This window comes from Schistocerca piceifrons, chromosome 1 (assembly GCF_021461385.2).
Source record: "Schistocerca piceifrons isolate TAMUIC-IGC-003096 chromosome 1, iqSchPice1.1, whole genome shotgun sequence".
NCBI lineage: Eukaryota > Metazoa > Arthropoda > Insecta > Orthoptera > Acrididae > Schistocerca > Schistocerca piceifrons.
In genome coordinates, this window is record NC_060138.1 from 899,446,892 (window position 1) to 899,461,264 (window position 14,373).

Sequence of the window (14,373 nt, forward strand, 5' to 3'; positions counted from 1 at the left end):
GAAATTGTTTGTTGTGCAACATTTAGCATTGCTGCCGTTTGCTTCGGACTCAAAGTATCATCATCATCCAATATTGCTTGCAATTCGGCGTCTTCGAACTTTTTTGGTGGTCTTCCACGTTCTTCATTTCTTACATCAAAATCCTTATTTCTGAACCGTTGAAACCATCTTTTGCATGTTGCTTCTGATAGAGCATGATCACCATATGCCTCGATTCGATGCAACTCTGCAGCACTTTTTTTCAAATGAATACAAAAAATTAATGCTTTCTGCAATTCATCACTTTCTGGTACAAAATGTGACTTTAACACGATGAAAACATATGTTGTTGTTTGTTCCATGACTTGATGTATACTAAATATCTTTGACAGATGTCATATACCAACCAAACAAACAAAAAATTAAGGCACGTTCACAACAAATGTTCCACATTTGTATCTTAAGGCTCATTTCATACCGGTACACCTGGTATGTTGTGTAGAGTGGATACCATTCTGAATGGAAACTTCATAGTAACAGAAACATAGAATTAGGTTTGTAAATTAATGGCTCTGAGCACTATGGGACTTAAGGCCATCAGTCCCCTACATCTTTGAACTACTTAAACCTATCTAACCTAAGGACATCACACACATCCATGCCCGGGGCAGGATTCGAACGTGCGACCGCAGCGGTTGCGTGGTTCCGGACTGAAGCGCCTAGAATCGCTCGACTACAGCGGCTGGCTGTAAACTACTACTCCAAGAATTTTGAATGTGTCCAACTTCAGAAACTGAAACTAATTCTTGAAAACTCAGTGAACAAATTAATATTTTACAGCTCAGGTCATAATCACCATCATTACATTCAGCTATTTTAAATGCACTGCTGGATAAGTCGTCTCTAGACCTTTCTGAGCATTATGGTTCTGCAAAATAGGCATCCATCCATTTTGTAACAGTCTTCTTAATAACTTCTCTTGCAAACCAACAATAATTATAGTCCAATGGTTATGTAGCCAATGTTGTTACACAAAGTCAGTTGCCTCAAGAGATTGAAACACACCCTCTTTATAAATAAAGAGGTAGTGTGAAATGTATATTAAGATAAAGTAAAAATTATGTTTCCATTCCTTGGTACACATTTTAATGCATTTCTCATCTGCATCTTATAAAAAGGATAGACTCCATAACCTCAAGTGTGTGTTACCGTCATCCTCATCCTCTGTCTCTTCACTGGTGCTGATATCATCCCCTAATCTTATTACTAGAGCCCCTATTTCATGTAATATCAAATTAAGAAATACACATAAAAATGTAACTATATAATGTATTATATATAAAGTCCAAAATTTTATTTTTCTGCTAGAAAATAAAAGTTCACAGGTAGGCTAGTCAAGTGTATGTTAATTCATTTGTTCACTTCTGCTACAAGGTACTAATGTTGAGTTGCAATGGGATGCACAGTTAATTAACATTTTCTCCTGCAATTTTGTCAATGTCGCATGTGATTTATGCTGTTTCATAATTTCCAGCACTTCTACCTCCTCCACTTCCCTATTTAAGAATAAGACTCTGTCATTCTTCTCTAGCTGATGACCCACTGCGTGACTTCTTGGGTACATGTGCTTGGGTTAATCGAACCGAGGGAAAAGCTGCATTATCAATATTAGCGTTCTTGGCTCCCACATATAAAAAAGTGTATAAGCCACTCTTTAAATTTTGTTGGTGTCATTCTTTATGATAGTCCCCAGTTTCTTCAATGCAAACAACCACAAAGCATGTCGAATAAACCCATCAGTAGTCAACATCTAAAAGAATGAGCCTGTTGGATTTTTTTTCCACCTGGGAGCCTTCACTGTTAGTCAGTGTCCTCAGTCTGCAGTTGATCCACATTTCCCCATTTCATCCAAATGAAACAATTTTGTGAGATCTGTTATATTTTCTATGGGCTATCTTCTCTGGCACCGCTCAAAAGGCAGGTAACAAACCAACTCGCTATCAATATTTGTTTGCATGGTTCCTGATAAAGACCATTACAATAATCTTAATTGACACAAAATTCTTAACTATTGCACCCAAAATGCTTTCTTACCAACAGCATTTTTCGGAGAATTGTCAGAAAATAGATTCCAATAGCTCAGGACAATATTGTTGAACATCGGTCATATGCACATTTTCATTTTGCATTACTATGTTCTCCGAATCTGATAATATGTTCTCCGAATCTGATAAAGTATACCTGGTATGCAGCCCAACAGCCATGGCCATTTCTTACTCCATCCCAACTCTGACTAAATAAAACTAGCAGTTACTGTTTCAGTGCATGAATGCATTAAGATTTCTTTTACCAGGTGTGCCTAGTATGAGTTTTTGTCATCCAATACACTTACACATTTTTATGACTACACCAAACAAGAAGCTGTTTCACTGTCAGTAAAACACACATTATTCAAAACATAAGTCATTTGTAATGCATCATATACACTGCCTTTATTTTCTTTCCTCTGCTAGAAAATAATTCAAAAACTCCAACAGTTTAGCTCTCAATATGAACTGCAAGTTACTGAAAAAACTAACAATTTGAGATGTTCAGTGTGGTCTGGACTTTGCTCATGTCACAACTCTTATTCACCAAAAGTGTACTAGCAGGAAGGGCTGTACAAACTGCAGTTATAAGCAGTCTGTGTGGGAAAAAACAGTGCAGAGTAGCAGCTAAAATTTAGAAATTGCATTTTTTGGTGTATTCTTCCTGTATGAAAAATTTCAGGGCATGTTTTAACATGCTGGATTGGACCATGCTATTCTAAGAACAGCACTTCCACTTGAGACTGACGATGCAGTTCTTAATCAGGCAACGTACTGAAATAGTGTTTGCTCACGTCATGTTCACAACAAATCAGTAAATCACATACTATGAAGACAAATTGGTTGTAATAAGCATTATTTTAAACAATTTATAGCAGTGTCAGGCCTGGACACAAGCTTGTAGGGCCTAACAGTAAAGGTGACTGCTCAAGTAAAGCAGGAAATCAACCTTGTATCTGGATTACACTTATGACAAGTTGTTCTTACAGTAACATTGTGTTTCACAATCGCCACGGCATATAAAACAATTCTTTTATCAGATGTCGGCTTAAGAATCAATTATAGAACAATCAAAGCATTTCTGCATGTAGAATTAAACTAAGGAATAAAAACAGTTTATGCACCAGAGCCAGGTATGAAACAGTAACATCACTTCATCATATACTGGAGTCATCACACTTTATTTTCAAACCTTACAGATACTGACAACTACATATTTAATACAACATATGAGTTACATGAAATAAGTAATGAGACTTTCTCTAGGAATTTATTTTTCAAACAGTATTATCCCTTCAAATTAGTTCCCATTGGCAATAGTGCTGCACATCGGTCACTTCTTTTGAATGTTCTCCAAAGTTCCAAAATGACGTGCTTTTTAAGACATACAGATTCCCCAAGTTTAACACAAAACTTTATGGAATAACGTTGCTCTAAATTCCAATGTTCCATCGGCGAAATTTTGTGAGACTGCCACTTATAAAAAAATGACACGATGGCCATATGGAGCTGAACCACTGGGCATCTAGAAGGGATGAACACACCAGGCTACAAAAAGCACACGGTGTTGCCAGATTGTTCACGGTACTGTCAGCCTCATTACTTTTCTCACGTTGTAGGTCCAACCTACATTAGTCCTGTGAAATAATCTGTGCATTAACAAGCCTTTCTTTTCCCTAACTACATTGTCAGTAATTCAATAAAGCCACAACTATTCACACCATTCCATTTTGATCTGAAGATACCGAAGCTGTAATGTGAAATCAAAATGAGAAGTTTTTTAGTATAACATCTGATCACTGGATAATCATTTGCATTTAGTTTATATGTTTCATTATCTGAGATTCAAAGGAAAAGAAATTTACTCAGTAATTAGTAGAGTGTTGGGAATGACACAAATGCTGCAGGCACAAAATCAGCAACTTATTTTCCAAGTGCCCAAGACAAATGAATCTAATAGTACACAGCTGCAAACCTGGAGCAAGTACAGATGTCCATCACACATCCTAAGGCAATCACAATGCAGAAACTGTTGCCTTTGGCTTTAGTGGATGTTTACTATAGCACTTTTTTAGAACTTCACAGCAATGATACTGAAAGTAAAACCAAGTGCAGAAAATTTTCCAAACTTTCTGAAATGCATCTAACTACCAACGAATATCTTCCTTCACCAATCCAGAAACACTGCAAAACTATATACATAAAAGTGTTCATAAAAGCATTCGAGCCCAACAGGATGTTGAATTTAAATGACTTTTGATTAACAGTTCTACATCCAAAAGTAACATTTGTTAAAAATGAAACTTCTGTAAATAAATGACCCATAACTTACTTCTGCATGTAATTGCAACAGAGATTCCGTCTTTAGGTGTGCGGTTTTCTTGAGGGAGAGAGCTTAGCACGAAGGTACAATCTTTAATTTTTTATAAATATAAAACAATCACTAAGCTGTCAATTAAGGGGGAGTATACTACTTACAATGCCCCACCCAAAATGTAATGTCAGGAAACTATATTGCATACCAGATTTTTTTTTTACACAAAAGATGGAAAAAGCCCTCTTCAGCAAGTTCTATTCACTGCACATAACTCATTTCTAGTTTCTTATTGTTCATTCCCACTTTGCCTAGTCCTGCCATCCCTCCTAGTGTCACTTTAAGGTTCTCATACTTCATCAGGCAAATGAGGATAAGCTGAGATTAATGAATAAGTATGAGAACCTTAAAATGTGCTTACATGACAATGAAACTGCCATACATCATCTCAGCATATCTGGTAAAATATAGCCAAGGCAATCATGAATTCAAAATTTGCACTTGAGATGATGCACAATATGCACTAGTATGAACAGGAGTTTGTGTTCATACAACGTGTGAAAGCAGTACCAAACAATGAAGACTTGTAAGCAACAGGTAAACAAGGACTCAGTTTCCACCTTCTGCACAGGCAGCAAGTACACAGTAGCAAAACTCAAAGCGCCTAAAGAAGATGGCTGGCTTGGTCATCTAAATATTATGCATATAATGAAAATAACTCAGCAGAATGCCTGTAAACACACTTTTAGTGCACTGGAAACATTTTACAAAATAAACCTTACCTTAATCTCACCTCCCAAAGCCACAGGCACTGACCTGCAATGACAAGAAGTTTCCATATTAATGAGACTAGTTGTAAATGCCACTCCACACATGGAAGAAAGGAAACAAGGCATCAGGACGTTAGAGGTGAATTCTGCTCTCTGGTTTCAAGTTACTGCTACATATTAGCATTTCATCATCTGCCTTATACTGACTGCACTTATTTTCTGCAACATCAACAAGGGCAACTGAAATTATATAGTAAGAAGCCAAGTGCCAGAAAAGAAATGTTAACTATACAGGGCGAGTCAGGTATGTAACACCACTTTCATTTAATTAATTCCAGGTATCAAAACAAAGTTTTCAGCAAATTATAGTACACTAACGGCATTTACTTTGCTATGTGCTATAAGAAGCCTTAAATCTTGTCTCCATTCCAGTTCCAACCTCATTAAAAAACCTGCACAATTCTGGCTTAATTCATTTTTCAAGGAAAAACACCTGACTACACAATAGTTTTTCCTTACCCTGAGAGATGGGGGAGGGGTATGGGTGCCCTCACTTGTATTGACAAATTTTACCAAGTACAATTTTTAAATAGGATGATAGATACTTTAACAGCATCCAAAAGGGCTTGAAGAGTAGTGATATAATGCTTGTTAATGTTGAGGCTGAAACTCTAAGCAAAAGAATCTGAGAAATGAACTAAAATTGGAAAGCAATGAGACAAGAGCCAGATACTGCAGTGGTAACACTGCCAAGCAGAGCTCTCATGTGAGGTTACATCATTATGTGCAGCAAGACAGGCCTATGTTACTAAGATAAAAACCTCACTTTTTACACGACACAGATACAGGGTCAGCAATGATTTTTGTACAAGGAACTACAACATATACTAGCTTCTTGTGTATCAGATGAGGCTTAGGAAAACAACTTCAAATGTTATGTCTCCAGTTTTCTGTGGAAAAAAACTAGTTCTGCCAGGAAATTTTCCATTTAAATCCTCATTGCTGCTTACTTGTCAAAGCCAAAACACAAACATCATCCATACTTCACACTGCCCTCATAAAGGAATAAGGAAACTTATGTATTAACTTTCTTAGGAAATTTTTTTATTGTTAATAATTAAATGACCTGCCTCTAACCAAGTGCTTCTTAAAGTAAACCACCTGCTGCCTGATGAATATTACTCAAAATTGTAATCAGACAAAATACACATTAAATAAACTAAACAGTACTCAGAATGACCTACAAAATGCCACCCACAAAATAAATATTTTTCTAAACTTAATTTTATTTGACACTGGTTTGTATGTTCATATTGTTTACCACTGACTGCAAGGCATATTTATTGTAGCCATTCAAGAGAAGATTACAGTACATTGTAGGATAGGCTGTTGCATACTGTGGCAATTCAACAGTGCATATTGTCCAACATTATTAGGGCTTCATGATAGGTACATCTTTTAGTACTTCCACAGAAAGAAATCAAGAAGTCAAATCATGAGCCCTGGTCAGCCATTGTGCTGCACCATTCCAGCCTACCCAACGGCCAGGAAACTTTTCCTCTGGTCATTGCGTTGCAACATGGGAAGAGAAAGTTCGGCAGCCATCATGCTGGAACCACATACTCTGTCACTTTTGCAGTGATACCTCTTCTGAATGAGCAGACAATGTTCCATAAGAACATGTGCATACCATGTTTCCAATTACCATCCCTGAGGCGAAGTAAGGTCCCTAGTGGGATTTACCAAGATGGCACACCAGAGGTTTACGTTGCAGCCATTATAGTCTTATCTCATGAAGCCAGTAAGGATTTTCCACTGTCCAGTAGTGCACACTATGTAAATTTGTAGTACCGTTGTTCGTAAATGTTGCTTCGTCTGAATAAACATAGCATTGTCTTCCCAGCAATGCACAGCAAAGCAACAAAATTCTATATGGCTCATATTCAGGTACACAAAAAGGGCAGAATTTATGCACATATAACCTCTGAAAGTGCAGTCTGTATGCATGGAATTTTTAAGCAGAAATGATGTGCCTATAACCGACACTTACTGCTACTTCTGCAATGCAGACAAGTAAGCTATCTTAAAAGGACCTAGCCTGGCATGAATGTGTTTATAACACAATATTGCTCCAATTGTTTTGTGAAGACTTTCAACCTAAACAGTAACAAGCATTTTATCACTGCACTCTTCTCTTCAAGCTCTTTCAGATGCCATTAAAAAGTACATTTCTATTTTAAAAAATCATACTTGCTTCTTTATTTCCACCAATATAAGAGTTAAGGATCCTTATATCATAGCGAAGTACATGTCCCTTTGTCCCTTAGCACACTATCAATTGCCAAAATCTTAATTTCGATATCTGGAACTTCTCACAAAATAAAAGGTGATAACTCTTATGTGACTCACCCTATACACCAAAGCAAATATATTTAAGATGCATAAACTCAGTCCCAAATCAGCTCTTCAAACACTGAGGAAACAAACAAGTGACATAAAAACTACTCTTTGCTTTGATCATTATCATGCACAAGCTCCTCTTCAAACAATTTCTAAGCACATTCATCTTTCAGTGCAGTAAAGCCCACTATTATTTCGACTAAGCACTGAATTGAGTAACAGAACTTGTTCAAGCTTACTATTACCACATTAAGGCATGTCAGCTACAAATGGCTAATGGAATATGTGAAATTTTAATAAATTGAAATACTGTTAAGAGGTATGAATAAGATCATCACATGGTTGAGAGCAAAGCTGAGTTTTCTTCGTAGATGAAAAAATTTGAGCAGTTTGCAGCTTTGAATGTTCTACAGGTACCCCATATAAAATGTGCCAATTCTTTCTCAGTTACTGTGAGCTATAGAGTAAACAACTTTGGAAGATTCATAGCACTGCTAGACTTTTACCCCTGCTATCACAATACTTTAGTAAGCAACTGGAAAGCAACATTGTAGCCATCTTGCTACCCACACACAATATCTTTTCTGTGGGGATGATGTGGAAGGACCAGCCACTTTCTCCTCAGCATCACCTCCTCCCACTAATAAATATTCCAAAACCTGAAATCAAGTTTCTCTCTCAAATGCTAGCAACAAAAGAAATGACATAAAATTGCATGTGTATGCAAATATTAGCTGCAAGAAAGAATTTCATATGAAGGTATGTTCAAGAAAGCAACCATAAGGGAACCAAAAAATGAACTGACCAAGCTGAATGCTTATCCTGGAGGGACAGAAGTCCTACCTGTTTTTATGGCATACAACACTTTTCCATGACAAGAAAGTCTGAAAACCTTTTTCAAGGTCAGGAAGAGAGAGGGAAAAAAAAATCTACAAAGTTTTAAGGTGAAATGCTGCAGTAAAGAATCAATACACCCCACAAGGAAGCTTTGATTTATATGATTTACAGACAGGTCAGATTATCCCAGGCACGTGGAGACAAACTGTCACTGCATCTGATTTTACTACACCCCACAACAACCACAAAGAGTCTACCTCAAACAAATTCATGACAAGTTCACAAATTATTTTTTAAAGTCCTAAGTAAAAGTACTGTGCCAAAGTAACTAGATGAATGTTACTGCACTGTTTAAAACAAAGACAAGCAACTTTCTGTTTATCTCTTTGCTCATGATGCCCAACTTTCTTTTGGCTTATGAATTTCATCCACAAATTGCAGGAGAGGGTGACCATACCTACCATGTATAGATTGCTACACTGTCAACAACACTGCCTGATCTGTTACTTTCTCCATATTTTGCTTCCCCTCACTGGTAAAGGATGACAATTTTTTTTTTCCCCTGTATGCAGTTGCTGCAAAAAGTAATAGTGTCCCAGAACTCCTTACTTTTAATAGGAACTCCTTTCCCCATACAGCACCTAAATTACACACACTCCTGTCTCGTCCACTATTATTTGAGAAACTCACTATATAGTGGCATTCGAAAACACATGATGTATAAACATTTGCTAGCATTGTGCAATGGTGATATGTGGTAGGTGGCCGCCAGAAACATTGTTTCCTTTGATGCATACTAAAACTGCTGCAATTACACGTTTCAAAACCTCATTCTAACCTCTGCAACAAAGCAGTAGCCTGGAAATGTATTTTGAAACATTGTTGGAAACTCAGGGTGAACACAACTTCAGTGCACCACTTCTCTCTCAGAAACCTCTCCCGCACAAAATATCAATGAATTAAAAATAAGTAATTAGGAGTAATTAAAAATAACTTTACCTTTTAAAGAGCTCCACAGTATTCATTAACTATTCGGGTCTCCTCGAGTGGCTTACACCTGAAATATTAAAATCTGTTTAGTTCCCTAAAATCAGAGAGGAATATAATTTAACACATCTTATTCTATCAGAACGCTGTGGGTTGCCATCAGTTGATTATCTGAGTAGGTAAGGAGGTTCATCATTACAAAATGTTCAATTAAGACTACAGCATATGACATATTGCACTACTGAAACAATTCCTAAAGAACATTACTTTGATATTATCATGTGAGGAAAGAAAGGCAGAGCCACTGGTAGCAAAATAAACTTCCACTCATAAAATGAAAGTTGTTACTTGGGTGTAACAAATTAACACTAATACACAGCAACAGACCAGTTTAGGCAAAAATAACCATCCAGCATCCAGGACAGGCTCAGACTTCAGTGTTACAATAGGTTCGTATGAGCAGTTGCCAGCGGGCTCATGCGCATAGCTGAATTCACGTTGAAGCTTAGCTGTTTGCTGTATGAGCAGTAGCAGCAAGTAGCCAGATGCTAACTTGAAAAATTTTTCTGGTGCACCCAAACTGCCAGATTCACGCATGCGTAGAGCAAGCTGAGCTCTAGTGGGGAGGGATCCTCCCCCACGTGACCCGTGTATATGTTTCGTGCCTTCTTAATATTGAAATGTGATGTTACAGAAGAATGCTGAAGATTAGAAGAGTATCACATAACTAATGATTTACTGAATAGAATTGGGGAGGAAAGAAATTTGTTAGGACATTCTGAGAGATCACGGTATCACCAATTTAGTGCTGGAGGAAAATTGTGTGTGTGCAATTTAGTGCTGGAGGAAAATTGTGTGTGTGTGTGTGTGTGTGTGTGTGTGTGTGGGGGGGGGGGGGGGGGGGGGTAAATGCAATTGAGGGAAACCAAGAGATGAATACAGTTATCCAATTGAGAAGTATGTAGGCTGCAGTAGTTACTTGCGATGGTGCCAATGATGTCAACTACATATACACCTAAAATACAATCAAACTAGTGGGACAACCACAGGAAACTGGGGATTTTAGGGAGGGGACAAACTAAATATAACTAAAGAAACTACATGATCCCAAAACACACAAATGACGAAAAAATAAATAAATAAATACTAAATCTACAGGAATCCAACACTTTCCGAAACACCAATACCTACACAAAGCTATGTAAATTAGATTTGGTCATAGCTATTGATACAAAAACACCAACACCTTCAAGTATGAAAAACAAAACCAAAAGTACACACACACACACACACACACACACACACACACACACACACACACGGCACCATCAGACAACAGGACATCTACAAACACAACCAACTCAAACTTCGCACCTTAATGTCACACACTGTAACACCCTTACATCATGGGTCAAAGCAGATGGGTGGAATCTGATGCTTCCGTTGACCCGGATACAATAGTACTGAGAGCTGCAGCAAACCAGTCTTCAAACTGAAGACCTCACCTACAGGTTATCTGCATTACAAATAAACATCTATTGCACCTATGCACAATTTGACAACACTTTGATTTCCTTGTGTATCTTTTTCTGCATCTCTTTCCGCATGTTAGCATATCATCCTCAGGGCAGCCTTTGAAGGCAACTGATTGTTGCAGCTACTTAAACAATTACGACCTCTTATGACCGCATACTTTGTGTTATGAAGAATTTTGTATTCTTCATACTTTGCAATGACCACTGTAGCAATTTTGCACCAAATATACTTTTCCATCATCTGAAAGCTTGATAGACACTAAAACTAGTAACTCAAAATGTATACATTGGGGGACTTTAATCAGTATTAGGTCCTCACTTCCAACTTTTATCAAAGGTCTTTGATAGATACTTCTCCAGTAATCTCTCACAGATTTGACCAAACGGCTTTGACAAAATTCTTTTGTAGCGCTATATGGGCCTCAGCAACAGAGTCACAAAGGCAACATAAGCTGCCAGTGAGAGATAAGCAGACACTAATCATTAAGAAATCATTCCCTATGTGTTGCTAAAATATGTATGAACTTTACATCCAAAATGAAAAAGAATGCCAAAGTGTACTGAATGACATTCAGCATGATACTGTTTTAAAATACTGCATGTTAGGAATAACTACAAAAATTAATTTTTTCATTGTATATAAAAACTATTTACTGTAAACAAATACATGTGATGATATTACAAAGCACTGACAGACACACACCATCACCATTCCCATTCGGTGTCATTTCTCATAAGTTTGCAAAAAGGTAGTCGTTTAATGCAATGAGAAAACTTGCGATACGCTTCTAGTAGTGAAATTTAAACAATCCAATTTATTTTGGAATGTTTTTTTCTCTTATCTCTTGATGCCAATTTTTCTATAACGTATCGTGTCTGCTATTCTCTACTGATTAAATCTGTGCAATTAGTTTTTCAAACAAAATAATAAGTATTTGAAGTCATTAAAGAAATCCACAATTTACCTTACAAATTTCTATCCTCAACATCATCTCCCCATGTGCCAATTTCCAGCTGCATCATTCGGACATAAAACCTGTAACATTGACATTCTGTAATCCTTTAAATCAACAGAACAAATAATAAAAATATAAACACATCATATTCAGAACGCTGTGGGTACCATCAGCTTAATTTTCAGAGTAGGTAAGGACATCATCATTGCAAATGAGTTCAAAGCTTTTTATCACCTATGAAAAACTTTCATTAAAGTAGACCCCCAAGTGTCAAAATTTATAATTTAAGCTTACCACTCATGTTTTCATGGCACAGTACATCCCTTGGAACACTCAACAATTTTTCTAACAAGATCAGACTCCATTATCATGAAGTAACTTATGTCCATCCTCTCCACATTCCATGTGGGAGCAAATGATGGGTATGCATCATTATTTAACTGAAGATAACCTAGAACAAAAAAAAAATTCATCACACAAATGCTTATGCAAGACCGAATCTGTGAAATGTTGTCTACAGTTTCAGGACGTTAGAGGTGAAATAACCTTTCAGGTATCAAGTAATTGCTATTTGCTAGCATATCATCATATGTCATTCATTTATAAGTGCTTACCAATGGTAAAGAACAGAAGGAAAAACTGACAGCACCAAATTTGAGGAAAGGAACACTATGCCAACGCTAGCCGCCCCCCACCCCTTTTACATCCCCACAAATCGTTTCTACCAGTTTCACCGGTACGCTTCCTATTCGTTTTTCCGATTATATTGAAACCAAACAAAACCTTAAATGCACTTTTCTACTATATCTCTATGGCAAACAAAACTGCTAAACAATGTTCTTCCTAGCACGTAACGTAACCGAAAATGGTACGATGAAGTTTACACTTCACTATAATGAATACCTCGAAAAGATGAGGACGGCACTATAACCATTCCAGTCTTACATAAGTACTTCATTCCCCCATAAGAAAACGATTTCATAACTTGCAGATATACTTATGCATTCTTCCACAAGTTCCATACTGTCTAAATAAAGGCCTCTGCGCGTCACAAGGCATCCTGACGTACAATCTGTTGCCACTGATTGCAAACTGAAGTAATCCTCTCACAATCTGCATGGCTCTGCAACCACATCAACATGCTCAAATCACGAATATAAGGGACTATAAATGAGATTACAACTAATTCACTCGATTACGGTTAATTATCACAAAAGTGTGGAAACATCTTCAAATACAAAGCGAAGATTAGGAAATCATCAATATAGTTATACGCGCAATGTGGTCAACAAATCTCCGTATAAATAAAACAATAATCGTTCCTTCCTACACATTTCAGCCGTTAAAAGCTCAAACATACCCTAAGTGTTAAAAACAAATCATTTTCGGGTGATTAAATATGACAGCAACAACGGAGAAAACGGCTAAATCCACTATTTATTTTGCCCTCACTTACCAACACATCCGCTCAGTCCCGCTACCGTCAGTTGAAGAACATGGCGTGGGCCGGAGAGTACGGAAAAGATTCCCCCATCTACTCCATCATCCGCTGTTGCCAGACATCTACCGGCTTCCTTGCTCTCTAACTGGCACCAGCTTAAAGCAGATGTGATGTGCGCCTTTTAAGGCCCGTCCACACGTTACGATCTGTCTGCGCAAATGTCTGCGCACATCACATCTGCGCAGACAGATCGTTGCGTGTGGACAGAAGATTTGCACCAACCTGAGGTGTGTGCAAACCTGGAAGTTGGAGTTGGAGGTTTGAGCGAAACCTCTCAAATCTGTGGGTTCAAACCACATCTGCGCAGACAAGTTGGAGCGTGTGGACAGGAGATCGCCGCAAATCTGGCGCGAAACAGCTGTTTGCTCAGTCTAGTGTTTGCGTGCACAGGGCATTAAATTGTCTGATACTCGTCAGTGTTCTCAAGAGTTTGTAAGTGAATTCGTTGAAATATGTAGAAACCACCCATGTTTGTGGAAGATTAAAAGTAAAGAATATAGTGACCGAGACAAAAAGACTGCAGCATACAATGCTCTAATTGAGTTATCCAAAGTTCAGAAATCTAGATCTGGTGTAGGAATAGATCAAGTATACCAGCCAACGTTATGGTATTTTGATCTGCTTGGCTTTCTTAGTGATCAAGAAACGCCAAGACCAAGCAGGAGTACAATTGAAGATGAAATTGGAGTGTCAAATGTTACCGCCAGCCGTTCATGAGGAGAAATTGCCCTTCTCATACAAGTATTTTTTCTCATAATATGAAGGGTTACAAGCTTTAAGAGATAATTATAAGTTTCGACATCCATCTGCAAATAATTTCGCCAGTCGTTAGGTTCGTCCTGCAGCTCTCTCAGTAAATTTACGTGAGAAAACTGCTTTCGCTTTAGCAGCCACTGTCTACACCATTTTGCCCGCTTTCTCTGTTTCCTGCGCTTGGTCTGAATGTTTTTTTGCAACACAAGTTGCGAACACAGACCACAACAGAACTTCCTCCATTTCTATATTTC

The 14,373-nt window shown here is 37.6% G+C and overlaps 1 long non-coding RNA gene across 1 annotated transcript; it reads right to left on the minus strand.

The window, feature by feature from the left end:
- Window positions 1–5,156: 5,156 nt before the first annotated feature.
- Window positions 5,157–13,471, minus strand: LOC124716997. The gene is made up of 5 exons (XR_007005694.1): window positions 13,322–13,471; window positions 12,160–12,316; window positions 11,875–11,945; window positions 9,387–9,444; window positions 5,157–5,196 (listed from the first exon to the last, which is right to left on the minus strand). It is a non-coding gene; the product is annotated as an uncharacterized LOC124716997 (long non-coding RNA).
- Window positions 13,472–14,373: the final 902 nt, after the last annotated feature.